At 35.4% G+C, this 21,150-nt stretch overlaps 1 protein-coding gene across 7 annotated transcripts in view; it reads right to left on the bottom strand.

Moving 5' to 3' along the window:
* Positions 1-21,150, bottom strand: part of PPD5 (PsbP domain protein (Mog1/PsbP/DUF1795-like photosystem II reaction center PsbP family protein)) — a 199,858-nt gene that overhangs the window by 33,932 nt on the left and 144,776 nt on the right. The window contains exon 10 of one of the 7 annotated variants that reach the window (XR_016361947.1): positions 10,768-10,848. The exons of the other annotated variants lie outside the window; for them this stretch is intronic. The gene's annotated coding sequence lies outside the window, so the exon portion shown is untranslated. The remainder of the gene's footprint in view (positions 1-10,767; positions 10,849-21,150) is intronic. 7 annotated transcript variants of the gene reach the window in all.

Here is a 21,150-nt window from a genome sequence, read left to right as displayed (position 1 = left end):
TTTCAGTCAATTCTTCAGTTGTAAGTATTCCAGTTTGTATACCACCTATTGGTACTTCATTTTTGGGAAGCATATCAATTATGGATATAGTTAGTACTTCTTTCAGTTTTCCTTTAGTTGGACCAATTCAAGTTTTCACTGCAAGTCCAGCTACTTCTACTATTGTTTCCATTTCTAAGTCCAAGGAAGTAAGCTCAGAAATAAAACAGACACCTTTAAAACTTCTGCTTACTAGCAAAGCAATTGATGAAGACATTGATTTGGATAAGGAAATTGCCATTCCTAAGTTAGATCTGGACACTACCACAGTTGATGAAATGAGACTGGTCAGTCAACTTTTGGAGCAAAAAGCAAGGCAGAAGCACCTTAGAGATGAAAGAGATAGAGAGTTTACTATAATTGAAAATGCTAAAAACATAATAACTAAGGCTATAGGTGTTGATGTTGACTCATCTCAGCACATTTTGTTACAATTAGAAGAAGCTATAAATAAGTTCAATGAGGATACCTCTAGTCAAGAAAAGCTCATTGAAAAGGCAGAGAAGAAGTTTGATAATAAGGTGCTTGAGCACATTGCAATAAATCAGATAGAGTTATCTTCAATTTTGAGCAATCTTGAATAATCCTTCACCAATGTAACATCACTTTTTGGCAAGCTTTGTGATGTTACCGAGTATACTAAGGATATAAAGGAGAAATTAAGTAAGATTGATGTAGATATGAAGGCAAGCACTCAAAGGCTACAGCTTGACCCTAGTTCAAGCTCATCACATCACATGAAGGTGAAATTTTTGTCAGAATTGCAAGTAGAATTGCTAAGAGAGGAAGCCAGGATCAGGTCCACAGTGATTGATATACAAAACATGATCCTTTCAATTATGGACACAATGGAGAAACACATTGCATTTTCAAAAACATTGGTCCAGGATAACAATTTTTCCATAGCAGATCATATGATTGGACTTTTTGCAAAAGTTCAAGTGGCACTCTCCACCTGCAAAATTTTGCAAGACAATTGGGATAAGACATTGGCTCTTATTCTCAAGGTACACTCTGAATTTCTCTCACATTTTGATGTCTCTATTTGAATATTTTGCATATCTCTTTGGCATTATTGTCAAAAGGGGGGAGTAAGTGATAGTAAGAGATGATAAGAGACTTGTGAAGAAATATGGGAGAAAATAGATTGATTTATGTACAAAATAAAAAGGATGATAGGCTATGTATATACTATGCCATATGTATGGGGGAAATATGTGAGATATGTAAGAAATGTATATACAACAGCTTTACAAAGATCAATTTTGAAAAATAAAAAATCAGTATGTCAGTATACATAAGTTTTGGCTCATAAGTGTTTTTGTCACTAATGCCAAAGGGGGAGATTGTTGGCATTATGTTGTATTTTTCATTAGTAATAACACTTATTCGATTCTGAATGGCTACCGAGCTCATCACTCAGTCTACAATTTATACCGAGCATTCAGTGGTTACCTTGTAAGTTCAACAGTTAAGCAGTTCACACCGAGCATTCCTAAAGCTACTGAGTGAATATGCAATTCAGCAGTGTTTACTGAGCTTACAATGTTCAACGAACAGATAGTGGTTACCGAGCTCCACAGTGTCTACCGAGTCATCAGTTTGTGTAATATGAAGCCAGTTTCTACCGAGTGATGGATGTGTAGTGTTTATCGAGTGACAACAAGGTAAACGAAGGATTCAGTATCTACCGAGTGACACTATATCTACCGAGTCTCCAATGGTTACCGAGTTCCAAGTTATGTTGTGTGATTAGTATGGACCAAGCTTCTACTTCTACCGAGTGCATGACGATGCCGAGTAATACAGTGGATGCCGAGTATCAAAAGGTCACCAAGTCAGCTTGAAGAACCCGAGCTTTCTACTATTTGGCCGACTCAGTAGTGTTTTGTTTACTTGTGTTTTAGCCGACCTTTACATCATAATTATTGGAATGGTATATATGTAACGTATTGTATCATTTGCAATGTATGGATATGTAATCAATGAAATGATATGTAATGTGTTGAGAAGAGTGAATACGAATCAGCAGCAAAGCAAAGTATTCAGCAAGGTCTACAAGGAGCAGCAAAGATATATTAGTCACAAAAGGTGATCTGTACTTCAAAGATCTAATCAGCAATCAAGTTGTAAGTCAGATCTACTGTTTCATCCTGACAGGTGAATCAGTTTTCCAAATCCTTTAACGGGGTAGACTTAACAGTCTTTGAATAAATCTCTTAACACAGTGCATACTTAATTATATGTTTGTAAAACCTCTAACAAGGTGGATCTAGCAGTCCAAATTGCTCTTAATGGGGCAAATCATCAAAAGTGGTCAATGTAAGCCCTAATAGGCCAACTTTATACTGCAGTAGTGAAGTTTTGTGGGTATCATCCCCACACTAGTTTTACTTTCTATTTGGAAGGCTTCTGGGTCACCAAAATACTGTGTTCATGTGTTATGAATGTTTATCTTTTCTCATGCATGCAGTAGATTAGATGAATGAATGGTGAATGAGTTAATGGTTAAGTGCTGGATTGATTTAAAGTTTTTGAGGTTACTAATCACCCCTCCCCTCTCAGTAACCTAGCTAGTCTTGATTATTTCCAACACAAGTCATCCACATAGACAACAAGAAAGAGAACATCATCACGAGAGAGTTTCATATATAGATTTTTTCAAAGGGAAATGCTAAAAAACATGAGCAATCAAGTAGTAACCAATCTTGATGTACCACACTCGAGTAGCATATTTGACTCCATAGAGTGCTTTCTTGAGTCAATGTACTTGGTGGTCTTTCCTAGCAACCTTGAAACCAAGAGGTTGCATCATGTAGACTTCCTCCTCAACTCATGGCTTAAGAAGACACTCTTAACATCCATTAGATGGACTTTCCATCAAAGCAGAGCTACAATGGAGAGAAGAAGATGAATTGTATTCATCTTGGCAGTAGGAGCAAAAGTCTCCTCATAGTCAACGCCCTCACGCTCTATGCCCTCAAGAAACTAATTTAGCCTTGTATTTATCTAAGATATTGTTTGCATTATACTTGACCTTATAGACCCATTTAAAGTGGCTTTCCTCCCTAGAGGAAGGTCAAAAAGAACCCAAGTGTTGTTCTTCATACGATTCAGAATTCTCAGAACAACCGGTTCTGTCAATTATACAAGAAGATTACATGCATCCAGCATTTCACAATCTGTGATTACATGATTATGTTCTTTAAAAATTCCAGAATTTGATTGTTTAAGTCTAATATCCATCGGTATAATGGTTATTGATCCATACTATGTTTTCTTGGTTTCAACAAAAGATTCATAATACTTGTCTTTGATAAGAGTACAGAACACTTTATATTCACAGCCAATGTAGTGTGCCCGAAAGGGGTCTATGGCTTAGCGAAGATTAAAATTGCTTTGTAAATTATTTATTGGTTCTTCTTGAGAGTACTATCCCTTATCTCAAAGACATATGGAAAATACTTTTGTATAAGCTTGCTCTGATATGACTTCCTTTTAAACAAAGTTCTAATATAAAATCTATATTCTATTATGGAATCAATATTCTGATTTATACCTTGCTATTCAATACTTAAGCTTATGTGCAGCCATCATGAGGAACAAAAGATACTTCTACAGAATGCATGGAGTGAAACAAGTAATGTAGTTAATGGCAATAACACAGGCATGATTATTGATTCATGGAATTCAATTAAGATTTCGATCTTTTGAATCCATAATTGAAACAATCTCAAGGTTACTTGATAGAGAAATCAGAAGGCAAGATATCAGGCCGTATGCACATTCTATTCGGTCCAGTATTTAAATTATAAAGCAGCAACAAAATCATTAATGGTAGACATACCAAATAGAGCATGGACTTCTTGGTTTAATATTCAGCAAACAAAGAAAAGAAAGCCGACTAAAATCGGCTTGGACTTAGCAAGAATCACATGACCTATAGCAAGATTTTTTCTTCCTCCCACAGCCGGAACTAACAGTCACCCACAGTATCCTTTTCTCTGTACCCATTGATGGATAAAAAGGGAAGAAGCAACAAATCAGATTGTAAGTTCTGAACCAATATTGCTCTGAGAATATCACTCGGTTGGCTAAGACGTAATATCAAATGGATGTAAAAGTAGAGGTAATGCAGAAAGAAAAAGAGTTGTCTCCAAAACGATTCATGATATTCTTTTTAATGGCTGGCCTTGACTTCTCGGCTACCTTTGGTTATCAAGAAGGCCATTCGAATGCATCACAAATTTGAATTATAAAGGAGAGAAATAAAGAGGGAAAAAGAATAAGGAGTTGAAGAGTTTTAAATTTAATTTTATTATTATTATACACTCTTATATGTGTTCACGTGTATATATTGATGAGGTGACATCATTAGATTATAAAATTATAATTTATTGGTGCCACTTCATTTTTATATATATATGTGTTCATATTTAAGGGTTTATAATAATGATTAAATAAGAAAATTCAATAATAAATCTTCAAAGTTATGATTTATATTTAATTTAGATTATTTTAAGTTTTTATTATATTGCTTTCCTAATAGTTCATGCGGTCCCACAGATGTATTTTGTTTCAAGTCGTTAGGTCCTCAACCCATTTGCTCATTGATGGTGATGCTCCTACCTAATTCTTTCTGACAATGCTTTCACCCCTTTGACATGCTTCCTACAAGAAAATTCTCCACAATTAAATTATATTATCATAATAAATTATTTAATTATAAATAATCACAATGGTTAACCATCTTAATTCCATGAATTCGTGATTAACGATCAACTAACATGTTATCTTCACTTGAAATCATAACAACTATCTATCTTACCATTTTGCCAGATTATAATAAATTAAATTGCTAACTGACTTCATGTTAACCTCAATAGCTATATTTCAAATTAGGTCAAAAATTGGGATGTAACATATCATTCCCCTTGTGGTTCATCGTCCTCAATGAACTTGAAATTGAAACGAACATTATAAAGGAGCATTTTTAAATTGGATTGTAACGTACCATTCCCCTTTGTGTTTCATCGTCCATCATCCTCTATGATCTTTGCAAATTAGACACTAAAAGAATATTCCAAATACAAGATATATATATATATATATATATATATAGATAGCATCGTGATATCATTTCCTTTTCAAAATCAAAATCATAATCGGAACTCAAGATCCATTTTTACTTCAAAGTTTCTAGAAGATGGTAACATCAAATTAAACACTTACTCACCTAAGTTCACCTTACCGTATTTGTGGTCATCTCAGCATCAACTAAGTTGATTCTATTTGATATTCCTATCATACTCATGTAGACACTCACCATATCATTAGTTCGATTCCATATGGATATCTTCATTTAAGAGAGGTTTCATGTTTTAATAACTGAAAGTAAGACAAGTATTCAAAATTTGGAATTCTTCAACTAGGAAGTTCTAGATCATAACTTGATCGTAATTTAAATCACTTATATGTACCTTTTGGCATATGGCACTTATTAATGGGTAGATCATCCTTAGAAACTTGCAAATCACCTGAATTAGGTTAGTGAATCCATGTTTTTCCATTTATGTGACTTCGGTCTTCATGCCCATCTCATAACATTTCGTTAGAACAATCATCTCATGATAGAATACAACAGCTTAGTATGTAAAATCAACATTATGCGTATTATACATGTATAGCAGTGTGTCGAAGGGTAGAAACGTGATATACTATGCAAGATCATCATACATCTAATCAAGATCATAACCATCTGAAACAATTCATAAGATTCTTATCGAGTGGCTCATCATTCATCTATATTATCTGGAAGTTTATCTTTTCCATTTCTGTGACTTAGGCTTTCATGCCCATCTCGTCAAAGTTTACATCTGTAAACAAGCATTGATAGTTTTCAATTATGCAAGTGTGTTTACTCCATACTGGAGCACAAAATGATCTTGTCGTTTAATCAACATTAGAAAGAATCATGATTCACAATTTTGGTTTCCTTCAGTTCAAGTTCTACCATTTTATAAGAGCAGGAATTTAATTGCATAAAGTAAATGCTGGGAACATTCAGCTGTTAGGAATTATTTAGTCATCATCATGGATTTTGATAACATTTTATCAAGATTTTAGAAATTATTTTGGATTCCACAAGCCTCGGCCTTGAACCATACTCATCCCTCACACATTCTAACATATTAGAATAGCTTCCTCGGGATGTTTATCAATCCAATCATCCGAGATACCAAGTGGTTTGAGTGCCCCATCAGTTATTCCTAAATAATTGAAGCTTATGGACAAACAAAAAGATCTCATGATTGACAACATATGCATATAAATTACCTTGGTCAAGGATTTCCCAATGGGTTCAACGACCCGATCACCACCACTCAACTTGCCAATCATTTTATCTTCTTAACTATGTCACATCTTTATGATATTATAGTTTATACATTTGTCCATTTTATATCATCTCAGCCCTTCCCAGCTATTCTGAATGATTTTCCAATGTGATTTTCCAATTTTGATTGCAATATCTAGTTATGCAAATAAATCTTTATCAACCTTTACATTTTCATTTTCTCAACAAAACATTGTTGGACCCAAGGTTTCAGCGTTGAACCCAGCACTCTAATACCATATGTAGCAACCCATTTTTCCAGGTCTAAATTAACAACTAACATTCTCAAAGAATTTATAGGTAATACTTCATTTTCATAGGAAGACAGTTAATTCAGTTTCGTTCATATGAAAAAGATTGACGATTAAAAACAGTTAAACAAAATTTCTTAACGAAGAGCTGAAAACACCATCAATGAAATTACTATAGAAGTTAAACTCCACATACCATGAAATTTGAGATCGAAATCAAACTTAGGATACTTCTACAACCACCCAGGTTAGTCCACAAATACCACTATAACAATATCACATGACGACTACCATCTAAAACCACTATTTCAAAATCAAATCATGATTATTATTAAAAACCACTATATGAAATTTAGGGCATCACAAACCATAGTATCAATTAGGGCATCAATTACCATTGGATTATTTAGGGATTTTGATACCATTGTATCACTTAGGACTTTTGATACCACTGATTCAATTAGGGCTTCTGATACCACTATATCATTTAGGGTTCCAATTACCACTAAATCAATCAGGGCTTCAGATACCACTATATCATTCCTTTCCTTCTGGTTTCTTAACTGTGGCAATAACTCAAGATTAGAAAACATGCTCATATTCGATATTCGTATAAAAGAAAAACAATCCATTAATCTATCTCTCGCATCTAGTTATAAAATATCTATAATGATGAAATAACCCAATTAATCTTACCTTCTCATATCTAAAAGTGATAATACCTAATTCAGTTAAACAATTGAATGCATAACTTATCTCTATTAGACACACATTTGACATCTTGGGGAGAGGTGAAACATTGTCAGGGGCTTAACCACCCAACCTCGGACCTCAACTTTATCCCCACACAATCTCTAACAAGAAAGGCCCTCCCTACCCGAAATAGACAGGGACCATCTTGTCATCAGCTGAGCAACCTGGTATCTAACCATACCCCTCGACTTGACAATAGGAGATTACATTAAATGGAATCATGCATGAGCTATTAAATAATTCATATTAAAATGATAAATGTTGATATGTCACCACTGATTACTATTTCGTGTTATTGTAGATTCCTCTCTCACCTCATCACCCATTTCCTTGGCTACACAGTCGGGTGAGACCCAAGTGTTCGAAATTCTCAGAACGACCGGTTTTGTCAATTATACAAGACGATTACATGCATCCAACATTTTACAATCTGTGATTACATAAATATGTTCTTTAAAGATTCCGGAATTTGATTGTTTAAGTCTAATATCTAAAGTTGGGAGGCTATATGGTAGGGAAGATTGTGAGGAAAGGTGAACAAGCAAGTTGTACGGTAGATCTTGGAAGTCGTACGAGAGACACAATTGGCCATACGACAGAGAAGGGGCAAGTTGGACCGTGTCTTAGGCCTTGGCTGTACAATGTTGTAGGATGGTCATATGGTATGGAAAGTAGGCCAAGGGAGGCCGTACTGTGATGTTTCACACACTGTACAATGATGGTTGATGGATCTATGCAGTTGCAAGTAACTGGTTAATGGGTGGAGGATGATGGAATGTGATCGCTACGCCAAAGTATTTTACGCATCCATGCAAAAAGACCACTCATTACCAATAACTATTTGCAGATGATTGCACATAGAGAAATAACAATAGTACTTCAGATTTACCAAAAACAATGATAGATAAAATGTCGCTCCGATTTTCCAAATCTAAGCCAAACCGTACAAATAGAATTGGGTGAGGGCTAAATCCTACCGAAACCAGAAGAGCCAAGTAGGGAAGAGCCAAGTAGGGAAGATCTTTCACTTCTGAAATGGCGAACAACAGAGAAATCCCAACGGGAATTTGTAGTACAAAGAAATAATAAATCAAATCACATGACAACTACTACCTACAAGCCGTGCTTAAATACCCATCGAGAAACCTTTCCAAGGGTGTACAAAAATAGCTGATGGCCACACTTGTAACAAACGAATTTTCATAACCAATTTAAAACTCCTAATAATCTGATTTAATAAGTAACTGATTCCATTTCACATGACAATGACTTCTACTAACTGAATATAACTATGATAAAAGTAACTCTTTCTAATCTAATTGTATTTCATGTTTAGCTGATTAACGAGAACAAAAGAAATAAATAAATTTATATACATTGCTAACAATTTAAACATTTTTAACTGATAACATATTCAGCTGAAAATAAAATAGCGACTAACTTTCTTAACTGAATTATATCAACTGAAATATTTATTCAATGTAAATGTCAATATTTACTCTATCTAGAAAACTAAACTATCTAATTATTTTTCTAAAGGTTAAAAGTAAAAGTGTAAAAGAAACATACTCTAATAACGAAAGAATCCCTTTATCTTGTTCAAGCTTTGGCATTGGTGAGAGGAGAAGCATTGACATAGGCTTAACCTCCCAACTTCGGACCATACTTATCCCCACACATCCTAACTTATTAGAACGACCCGCCCTACCTCGAGATCGGGCTTGGGATGTTCTTTAGTCCAGCCATCTGAGCTACCGGGTGTTTTGAGTGCCCAATCAGTTATACCTATATAACTGACATCTATTGACAAACAAATGATCTTAAGATTGGCACATATGCCTAAAACTAACTTGGCCAAGGATTTCAATTGGGTTTGTGAACCTGATCTCCACCACTCGACTTGACAACAGATTCCATTACTGGGACATGCATGAGCTATTAATTATTCATTATTCAACTCTTATTTCATTATTGATTTTTGTAGGTTAATTCCACCTCTTCATCATTTTATGGCTTCTATGCCCAGGTGAATCCTGGGTTTCTGAAAGATTATGATCACCTTGTTATTATATACACCTCTTCACCATTCTATGGCTTCTGTGCTGATAAATTCCTTAGTGTTCTTAAGATTATGAGCATTCTAATATTATTTACACCTCTTCACCAATTCTATGGCATCTTGCTGGTGAATTCCTCGGTGTTACAAGTATTCTGAATTTGTTCAAAAAATTGTGAAAGCATGTGTATTGATGTTGATTCACACAATCAATCAAGTTTTCTGAATCTACCATTGAATTCATAAATCTTGTAATCACAAGGATACTCGATGAAGATCTTCAATGGTCTCAATGTAATGCAGAGGACCAACAGCAAAATAACATAAATTTATCTCAGTCTGCATGTATAGCCGACTACGGATGGATACTCAAATCAGATCAAAAGGGAGTTATACTCTTGAAAACATATTTGTTTTAATCTCAGCCTATCATTTTATATTGACTATCAACAGACATTATATTTAATGGAGATCGAACTATGAAATTCAATTATTCTATGGTATTTCATTCAACATTGAAAAGAGTAGCCGGCTATAGTCGGGCTTTTACTTAGTAGAGAAAAAGGTAGAAATAAGACATGTAACTTGTGATTAAAATATGGCTTTTCTTTCCCTCAGCCAGAACTCCTGTTCACCTGCTAATTGGCAATTATTCTCAGTTTTCCATCGCCAGTAGAACTAAGGAAAAGATGGGAAATTAGGGGTGACAAATACTGGAAGGTGTTCGGCTGTGAACGTCCAAACTCGGCCTAGATGATTCGCAGTAGACAGAGAAAGGCGAGGAAAGAAAGAATGGAGGGAGGAATGATCCTCTAAGTCGATTCATGGCTTCTTTAATGGTTGGCCGAGACTCCTTGGCTTCCAACATTTTTCAAAATGACCATTCGAATACAAACATAAATTCGATTTGAAAAGAAGAGAAATAAAGAGGGAAAAGAAATAAGGAAAGTTGAAGAGTTATAAACTTTATTTTATTATTATAATATATTCTTATATACATTCACATAACTATATTGATGAGGTGACAGCATTAGATTATATTATTATAATTGATGGTTATCATTTCATTTTTATATTTATGTGTTCGTATGTAAGTGTTTATTATAATGATAAGATAAGAAAATATATTAATCAATCTCTAAAATTATGTATTATATTTTAATTTAGATTATTTTATGTTCTTATTAAATTGTTTCCTTAATAGCTCATGTGGTCCCATAATGTAACTTGTGGACAACTCTTTGTATCCTTTCTGAGGGAGTCTTAGGTCATACCTGTCGATCCTGATGACTGAACTAAATGAACATCCCATTCCGATGATCCTGTTTAGCAATGCCCCTCTCTTCAGTCTTCTCCTGCAATCACCCAAGCAAAACATTCTCGCCAAAACATTAATTCCATAGTAATTCAAAACAAAATATATTGATCGTTAATTCAAATCAAAAAATTGTTAATCATCTAATAACAATTATAGATTACTGGTCATTTCATCATCTATAAATAACTAACTCATTTCACATGATCATGAAAAGAAATAATTCATTAACAGTTGGTACAACATATATAAATAACTAACTCACTTCACATGATCATGAAAAGAAATAATTCGTTAACAGTTGGTACAACGTATAATAACTAACTCGCTTCACATGATCATGAAAAGAAATAATTCGTTAACAGTTATGTTCAAATAATAATAAAAATTAGGGCAAAATTTGGGATGTAACAACACTTACCTATGGAAACAATCAAATAAAATGGATCCAAAAAGTACTAAATCAATCGGAATCACAAATCACATATTATTAACTTGGGCCCCATCTTAATTAATTAGAGTAACTTATTAAAGGTCATTTTGTTATATTATTTAAATTCTAGGACTAGTTAATTAATTAATTTAATTTAATTATTACATTAAAATTTAGGGACATGACACATGCATGGATCGATTTTCCCATAGAGGCTTTTTATAGATCCTAAGCAAATAATGGGAAATCCATTAAATAAAGGTGGAAGCTTCTAGAAGGTGAAAGTCTTTTATCCCACATTGTTTGTGGGAGGTAAATAACAAACTAAATTACCTTTAAAGGGACACTGGCAGCTGCAATGAGGATATAAACAAGGCTAGCAACTAAGTTACATGGTCCATGAGAAGCAACAAGGAACTGGAATGAAGATCGATCCAACTTGGGAAGGATAAAGATTGAGTAAGAAGGAAGATAGCAACCATTGGAGGAGATCTGAAGTAGTGTATGCAAACTCAATCTGGAAACCCCAATATGCAGATGAAGGCAACATGATGGTGTTTCTATGAACATTCTTTGTGTGGTGGATGCATGATGATCTACATTAGGCATGATACTTCTTCCTCATTGTCTTGATCTTGTCATCGTGGATCCTAACTAATTCTCATATCATATTCTATTGTGCCTCTTAATGCCAAGTAGGAAAATGATCTTATTGATTATTTGATGCTTAGTGATTATTTATGCAATCTATCTACTTGAACTCTTATTTGCTATGTACAATTTGCTAATACCTAAGTCACCAGACTCTCTCCAACAACCCTCAAAGTCTGGTTTGATTTTGTACAAAGCCTAGTCCTTGTCAAATTTGCCCCAAATTCATCTGCAAAGCCACGATTTCACTGCAAATTTTGCCATAGGAACTTGAACAGAATTTGACACAAATGTGGAAGAATTTTCGGCCCAACAACCGAACCTGGGCTGGATTTGGTCTCAAAACAAACCTTTTAACTCTTAAAAGTGTTTTTTGCTTAATTTGGTCAATCTGACCCTCCAATTCTAAAAGTGACAACTAAAATGACCAAAAAAGATGGTTTATATGTCATTTGTGCATTTGCGAATGAAAAATAAAACTTATTTGTATTGGAAATCCAAATTGACAATAAGCAAAATCTAAATTGGCAATTATCAAGGAATTTCTTTAAAAAAGCCATGATATCTTTGAATACAGTTCTTAAAACTTGGATCTTAACTTTTGATCTAGCATGGGTAAAAATCTTCTAATGAATACTGTAAGAATTTGTCTTAGGGCAAATTCACCCAAGATTGAAGAACTTGAACACAAGCACAACTGTAGACCAAAAAAAGTATGATCAATATATCATAGCATGTCCTGATACATCACTATGTTCAGACGAGTGTACACACTAAGAATGCCTATATATAAAGGCCTCTTAGATGCAACTAGAATGTCTCTAGAAGGTGCTAGGAGATAAGCTTGACAACTAAGCACACGTCCTCCATTGTGCATGAATGTACATGCAACAATGAAAGGATAAGCATGACAAGGTGTCCCATATATGGAGATGTAGACACCATGTGCTCAAATAATGTGCTAACTCCTATGTTGTAGACACCATATGCATAAATGAGGTGTGAACTCATTTATATCAAAGAAGTCTCCCAAATTTTCTGTGTGACTCCACAAACAAACCTGAAATGTCAGTCAAGAAGTCATCACTTGAGGCTGGAATTGGAAGACAAAGTGTACCCTGCTATGTTGAAGTACATAAATCGTTCACTGTGGCAATGAATGACAAATTCGCCTCAAAGAGATGATGAATATCATCAATGATGTTTCCCACATCTTCAATGTGAGACTCCACAAACAACTGTGCAATGTCTAGAAGGAAGTCGTCACATGAAGGTAAAATAGGAAGACATAAATGGTCGTGCTGCACTGAATCCGAAGCATTTGTGGCTGAAATAGGATCAGTAGGAGCAACAAGAGCATCTGGAGGTGTGATCTCATTTGGAGAGGATGCACCTACAACTGGAGGTAAAAGATCTTTGGGAAATGGAGGAATGTGTGGATCTCCATACATCTCCCAAAGATAAATCCATAAAACATATGGATCAGGTGACTTAATGTCAATAAGTGAATCCAAAATCTCCATATCCACATATAGAAAGAGAGTACTACTAATGATGGAAAAAGTGTCAACATCGTATGTAAGTTCTCTTGCATATGGTAGTGCATTGTGCTAACTGAATAATTTGATAGCCAATTGACTCCATTCCTGAAAGCTTTTTGGTGTCAAGATAATTTAATCTTCCTCTTCCATGATGGACTAAGCAATGTAACCCCCAAAGATGCAAAACAAATCAAGGAACCCCCCCTAATGAATGATTCGGTGCTTTAGAAGTGGTGCATGTACAATAGGCTACTTGTCAAAATGTACAAGATGGATTTCTAATTTTGTCTGTTACAACTACCTTTTGAGGTCTAAATCTGGAACTAACCATTGTAGCTCAAATATACAACAATTCTAAAAAGTAATCAAGCAATACAATGCAGAAAAGGCCCTAATGCTGAAAGTGATATTTTTGTCCACACAACCTTATAATCTGATTGCAGAACTGGAAAGTAGACAAAAAATAATGCACTTTCAAAAAAACGGAACATGAAAACGAGTCCAAATGAGCCTGTACAAAGCGTTTCAAGTTGCAAAATGCAGGATTGGACAGGTACAATCACCAAAAGACACAATTTTTGACAAATCCGTGCACTAAAACCAGAAAAGAACACCACCACTGAAAAGTTCAGGAAATTTTACCCAAAATCAAAAAAAAATCGCACCTGATTTGGAGTCTGAATGACTGAGTTATGGCCTTTCAAAGTCGGGCTACCAAATCAAAATTGAATCTGGAGAGGGATCAGATTAGAAAATTGTGAGCTTAAATTTAACGATCAAATGACCGTCGCAGCAGTTATAAAATGCCTGGGAATGATCGTCAGACGGTCGTCAAATTTAACATAGTGAAATGCTGACGTGGCAAAAAATAGACTCCTCTACTAGCGTGGTAGTACAGTTAGTACATGTGCCAGAAGTACGATCCACATGGCAATGTATGGCCACGACATGTGTCTGTATGGAAAAGCTGAGGTGGCCGGGCGCTGACGTGTACAGTTGGACGTGTCCGACTGATCTGTTCGGCATTGGTCCACGGGGCAGTATTGCTATCTGTGTTGGCAAATGTCTAGGCAATCTAACATGTCTGTCCTTTGCTACGTGTGCAGAGGCGTGTTATAGACTGCTTACATGGCGAGTTATCCAGCGTGGTGAGTGATTAATGGTCTGCGTGGCAGACTGGTATTCATTCGGCGGATTGGCTACTTCGGTGAACGCATGGCTAAGCTGTTGTCCTGCATGGAGGGGTCATAGACCACGTGTGCAGCGATGATTGGAAGGTAGCCGCCGGAGGTGCCAACTGTGCTTGTGGCTGGAAAACCAAGTCTGTGGGCACTATGAATTGCTGCCGGAGTTTGGAAATTCAGTCCCACATTGGTGGGAAACCAAAATTTGAAGGGGTTTTTAAAACAAATGCCATGGGCTTAAAAACAAAGAAGCCTAGCATAATGTTGGCCATCGATGTCTGAGTTTGAACCGCCAGTGATTCTAAGGCATTCGTCGGATTTGCTTGATGCCGGTTGAGTATATTTACTGGAATATGTGGATTGAGCCCGAACCAAATGGAATATGCCGCCTAGTAAAGGAATGTTCCACACACGGCTAGGGTGTGATTGCTCGGTACCTATGCAAAAAAAATTCTTTGCAAGGCAGCTTGGCCGAAAAAATATTTGAAATTTCTATCCCAAAAAACGCAGAGAATAATTAGATCTGAAAAAAATTAAATAGATCTAAAAAATGACCATACCCAAGTTGCAAATCGGGCCTTCGTGTGCCGATTTGCAAAAATAAGATTTGCCTCACGATCAACTTTGGCCTAGGGTAGCCGAATTTATAGCCAATTTGGACCGAATCAACGTTCCGGATGCAATGGCAAGGTTGAATCTGGCTCTAGACACTCCCAATGACTGTGATACTCTGGATTTGGGCCGAGGTGCTGAAGCAAGAAAATAGTCTCAAACGGCTATGTAAAGAGAGATTCTCCAAGAGCTCTAATACCATGTAAGAATTTGTCTTAGGGCAAATTCACCCGACATCAGAGAACTCGAACAGAAGCACAACTGTAGACCAAAAAAAGTAAGATCCATATATCATAGCATGCCCTGATACATTACTATGTTCAGATGAGTGTACACACTAGGAGTGCCTATATATAAAGGCCTCTAAGATACATCTAGAATGTCTCTAGAAGGTGCTAAGAGATAAGCTTGACAACTAAGCACATGTCCTCCATTGTGCATGAATGTACATGCAACAATGAGAGGATAAGCATGACAAGGTGTCTCACGTGTGGAGATGTTGTAGACACCATGTGCATAAATGAGGTGCGAACTCCTGTGTTGTCAACATGACAACTCACAAGAGTGTGCATACTACTAGGTGACTAACAAATAAATATTAAAATAATGCATTGACCTAAGTAAACTTAAGTGTAAATAGTGAATGACTATTTACACCAACAAATACAAAATAAAAATTCAAATAATTGCACTTATCTTCTGATGATTCCTTTCATTCTTAAAGTGTCCCACTGATCTAGAAATATGTTCCATGCATGTGACTAAGCAAAGTGAATCATGTTGTATGTATGGCTAAATGATGCAAAATAATATCCTATTGAACTAAAACATAGATAAGGAATATATATATATATATATTTGTTTATTAACCATAGTTACACTGCCTTGGGGAATGGGGGGATGGTGGAATGGGAGGAAAAGTTTTCGGGATGAGGGGACAGAGGGGCCTTAATTTGGGGATGGTGGGCGGATGGTAGGGGGACGATGGCGAGGGATAAGTGGGGTTGTAAATAATATACATATGGTACTTAAAATACTAGGTATAAAAAGATGTATTGCAATATATGATATAAGGATGTGAAAGAGTAAATACTTGAACATTGCGTTGAATTAGAACATTGAACATTAAACATAAATAGTAGAATCAAGAAATAGTCAGCACCAGGACATCCCCCTATCCTCAGCGGAATTGACAAAATCTAGTCGCACCGCTAGAGACAAGAATAGAGTCCCCAAGTCCCCGGTGCCTCCTTATCCTTGGGATGTGGTGCAAAAAGTGTGGGGGGGCGGGGTGGGGCGGGCAGGGCGCTTCCCCATGTTACTATGCTATTAACTTAGCAACATACGTTTTCCCCCTAATTTTTTTAATCAGTTGCTTTGAAACATGCCTTGATAGATTTCACCTTCCAATTCAAAATTATGAACGGCTTCTTTATGTTTTGTTAATTGGTATTTGATTTGTTGCAAAATGTTTTTCCTCATCGCTAAATCATATGTGCAGTTTATTGTGTATCATTCACAATTTACTAGATTGTTATTGCAAAGTAAATGAAATGTTCCTAAGAACAACTTCTATAATAATAAAATGTTTGTGAATCTTATTGTGCACCTGATATGTATTGGCTGGTTTGAGCATTGAATAAAGTGAGAATGTGTTTCTTGGAACTCCCCACTGAAGCTCTACCTAAAATGGATTTCCTAGCGTAGACAACCTTCAACTACATTGTTGTGTGTAACTAAAATAATTTCTTTTCACCACTGAAGATATTGTTCCAATTTCATGTGCTCCAAGAAGAACTCCCACAAACCAAGCCAGAAACACTATTGTGTGCATGGTAACATAAAATTATATCTTATAAATATTGTATATATACTTGATTCTTCCACACTCTCAGGTCATCTCTCCATAACCAACTGGCTTCAACTCAAATGTCTTCAGTTATTGCGATAATCACAAAGTAATGCTCAAATATATGAAATATGGAGTAATATGATGGAACCAGAGGTTGAGTTGATTTGATTCCCACATAGAAGAGGAGATACAATAAGGCATTAGATTGAATAGTAATCACATGATGCCCACGGTAATGGTATACTACTCCAACAAAATTAAATAAAATCTCGACTAACAAGCTTCCACATTTCTTCCAGTACTAGCTTAACTAAAATGACTCACTAGCACCATTGTACATTGAAGCGTGTAATGTCCCCTTTTATGTGATTTGAGATACTACTGAAATTTCTACAATTCAATGATTGTTACTTAATTAAATACTTTATTTTGATACTTAATTCCAAATGAAAATGCTAAGTACAATGGAAATGAATATTAATTCCGAATGCATACGCAATCAATTAGAATGTTTGCATAACAATAATTAGAAATGTTGTATTTGATATGTTGATGAAATGTATGCTTGATGACCTAAATGGTTGTCTCTGATACGTGCTATTGATCCATGTCGATACAGGTTGAAATAATGGCAATGTTGTCCCTAATGTAGAGATCATTCAGTACAATAATGAATGGATATCGTACAAGTTGCGTCTGATCAATCTTTATGTCTATGCACCAACAATAAACTCATCTCAAATATATCTTGAATTGATTATGCTTCTAGATGATGTTGTCTCTTATATAAATCTAAATGCTTGCACCTTCGATTGCTTTTGGCAATCGGTTCGGTTGCTAACAAAGCAATTTACAAGGGACTTTTATATTTTAAATTAAGATCTATATTCAATCATTGTAATGTCCCCATTTTAGCTCACCTTGGGTTGTAGTGTGGATAAGCCTATTAGTGGTCCTTGTAGGCTAAGTTAGAAGGTTAGAGGGTCTCAATGGAAAAACTAGAGGCCCCTTCCCACTCTAGAGGTCAAGGATGTTTAGGATTGCTCTTTGATTGGAATAGTTTTGTACACCAACTACTTATAGTAAGTATCTATTTCAAGAAAGTCAAGGTTTCTATCTTTAGCAGGTTGTCTGGACAACTTGGTGGTAGTGTTGAGATCCAATATCGTTGACTAGAACAACTATTCAAAGACTTTCTATTTATAGTAAGTCATTGTTGAGTTGTCTATATCTGCCGAAGGGACTCGGACTCATTGTATCTACAATGATTAACTCATTTGTCACTTGGCTTAATTTGAGGGACCTTACTTCTTATAGTAAGTCAATTATGCCCATTTTGCTATTTTTGGCAATGCACCTAAACCTGGAATTAGCAGACTTCATAAGTTCATTAAGTGGAATAAGATTATTGGCGCACGGTATTAATTATTAATAATAGTTTCCTTATCAATAATTAATTATTAGAACTTATAATAAAAAAATTTTAAATAAATGGGGCTAATTGACTTATGAATGCATTACATGAATGTGATAATATGGGAGCCTAATTATTTATTATCTTAAGTCAAGCATTTGAAGAAGCAAATATATTAATGTTTTTCAAGTCAATTCAATAACAACTGGCTTTGACATCAAGTATTTAGAAGGGAATTATAAAAATTATAAATTTAATGGGGCCTAAGTCCTTATTAAATGTTATTAAATGTTTATTTGATTATTGGCATCTAACTTTCGAGGAGAATATAATTAAATATCATATTTGAAATGCATCAAAAGAAAATACACTTACAAGTGATCTTGCTGTGAGGTTTTCACACCATCGCCCCAAAATTTTGGGGACCCCCCTTTTTTTGATCGCCTCGGCAAATTTTTGGATTGTTCAACAATTTTGATTTTTCGAGAATTTTGAGCCTTGGACACCTTTGGGCCAAATGTGGGGAGCTTAGCTTATTTTCACCCGGTTTTAGCTTGATTTTCCAAAGCTACCAATTTCATCCTTAGGCCGAACAAATTTCAAAGTTAATTCCAACTTGGCAGGATAAAAGTGTGAATTTTGTACTTAGACATTTTCTTTTGAAAATTTGGACATAATTGTATAAATTTGGATAATTTTCAAAAAATGAAATTTTTGTTAAATTTGGTCTTTTGGAAAATCTTAATTATTTTTTGGTGAAGAAAATTAATTTTTGTCATGGTGAAGTCAAATTGCAAAAACGATTTTTTACTCTAGAGGCAATTTTATTTTATTTTTGTCAAAAAAATTCTAATTGGCATAGCAAAATCGATTTGGAAAAAAAATTGCAAAAAATTAGCTTTAATAGATCAAAATTGCCTTGAAAAACTTTTGCCTTTAATGAAATTGGTAATTTAATATTGAAAAATGGCTTTTGATTAGCCAAAATCCGATTTTAATGACGTATTAATTACTAAATCCTCATTAAATGGAAGCATTTAACATCTCCAAGGCATTGTTTAATTTCTTTTTGCAAATTGAAACTAATTGGCGATTTAAAAAGTTAATTTTCATCATGGCAAAATTTATTTTAGCTAAGTATTTAATTGTGGGTCATAATTTTGCATTAATTATTTGTTTATCTTTCTCCCAGGTCCAAGTCGGCTAGCTTGGAGAGAGTACGAAAGTTGGGTATAAGAAGAGGCCTCTCTCCCATTTCTTCCTCACTTCTCACTTCTCCTTCTCAAGGCGTTGGTGATTTTGAAAGAACAGATCTGCACTCTTCTTGCTTGGCAAATTTTGTGGAGGGCGAAATTTGTGTGAGCCGAATTTTGTGAGAGATAAAATTTTGATTTTTTCAAGAAGCTGTGATTTTTGCCCTAGGTTTGGTTATTTTATTTGGAGGTGAATTGCATGATAAATTTCTGATTGGCAAAGGATTTGAAGTTCTTAAGGTCAAGTCCTAATTCCGAAAAGTCGTTGTAAGATTATTGGTTAAGGTGAATTTTCATCATCTAGAGTTGCAAGGGGTCCTTAAGCTAACATCCTTCTTTCGTTCTAGTCTTAGGATTGCTTCCCTTGGTTCTACTTGCCTTCTAATCCACCACTCTACCATCTCGTAATAGGGCGACGAGCATGGAGGATGTTAGTGCAAGTAAGAATCCCAAGTGGACAAGACTAAGAAAGACAAAGAGAATATGATGCCCAAAATGCCCTTCTTTTCGAAAATAAAGAGAATAGCCGACACCAATATCGGTAAAGTGGGCATGATACGGATGAAGGAAAGACTGAAGGAAGGACAATCCCCCTTGAAAAAGAGGATATCAATGAGAGAAGTTTTGGATCTAGGTTGGATGAGTTGGGAAAGGTTGCTATCAAGAAAAAGCATTTGGGCACAATTTCCTCTCGCAGTGCTTTTATTGGATTTGCGAAGGAATATGAGAAGGATCACGAAAAGATACTACAAGCAGCAAGCAGCGTGGTGAAGTCAGCATATCTCAAGGCAAAGCACACACCTTGTCCTCCTATGGAAGAAGTTAACGAAAGGCTAGATAAGTTCATTGCCTTAGCTAAGAAAATGAAAGAAAAGGGAAGATTTATATTAGAAGATCATTTGATGTAAGCCCAAGTGGCAATTTCCTTTTCCATTGGTTGCCACTTTTTGCACCTTTTTCATTGGTCCATTGATGAGGTGGCAGCTTCTCATTGGCCAATGGGGTGGCAACCCTAATTAGGATTTTTAAGATCCAATTTGGATCGTTGATCTTGTTTTGATCTCCACTGTCCATTGTATTTCTAGCCCCTATATAAGGCCATTTACTCTCATTTGTAAAGTGTTGGAGAAATTGTTGCGAAGATAATAGCAAAATTGCTCTCTTTTTCATTGTTACGATTTGCATGTTGATTAAGAACATCGGGTATTATTGCATGTTTTCTACTTCCACTTAGTTAGATTTCCTTTCAAGTTGTTGAAGCAAATTTCATTTCAAGTTGTTTAAGTGAGAGTAAAGTAGATGGATAGTGGTATGGTAGCATTGGTAAATGTTTGATAGGCATCACTACTAGACCACTAGCATCCCAACGGCTGGTTGGGAAGCCTTGTGTGGTAAACTAGTC

Source organism: Cupressus sempervirens, chromosome 3 (genome assembly GCF_028749045.1).
Source record: "Cupressus sempervirens isolate cs-2001-9-10 chromosome 3, ASM2874904v1, whole genome shotgun sequence".
Taxonomy (NCBI): domain Eukaryota; kingdom Viridiplantae; phylum Streptophyta; class Pinopsida; order Cupressales; family Cupressaceae; genus Cupressus; species Cupressus sempervirens.
The sequence above is the reverse complement of the archived record's forward strand: the minus strand, read 5'-3'. Positions and strand labels throughout refer to the sequence as shown.